Raw genomic sequence first — 270 nt, 5'->3', positions numbered from 1 at the left:
TCAGGGCAGCAGGGGATGAAGAGAGATACAGAGAGAGAGAGAGAGAGACAGGGAGAGAGATAGAGAGAGAGAGACAGACAGACAGAAAGAAAGGGAGGGAGAGAGAGACAGAGAGAAAGGGAGGGAGAGAAAAAGACAGACAGAGAGAGAGAGAGAGACAGAGAAAGAGAGAGAGAGATCGGTTGGAATCTTTTACCAAGAGACGCCAAACTACAGGATTTACAGGCAGTTCAAACCCAGACATTCAGATGAGTCAAAGCACAGAATCAG

Source organism: Colossoma macropomum, unplaced genomic scaffold (genome assembly GCF_904425465.1).
Source record: "Colossoma macropomum unplaced genomic scaffold, Colossoma_macropomum, whole genome shotgun sequence".
Classification (NCBI taxonomy): Eukaryota; Metazoa; Chordata; class Actinopteri; order Characiformes; family Serrasalmidae; genus Colossoma; species Colossoma macropomum.
This window is presented reverse-complemented; position numbering follows the sequence as displayed.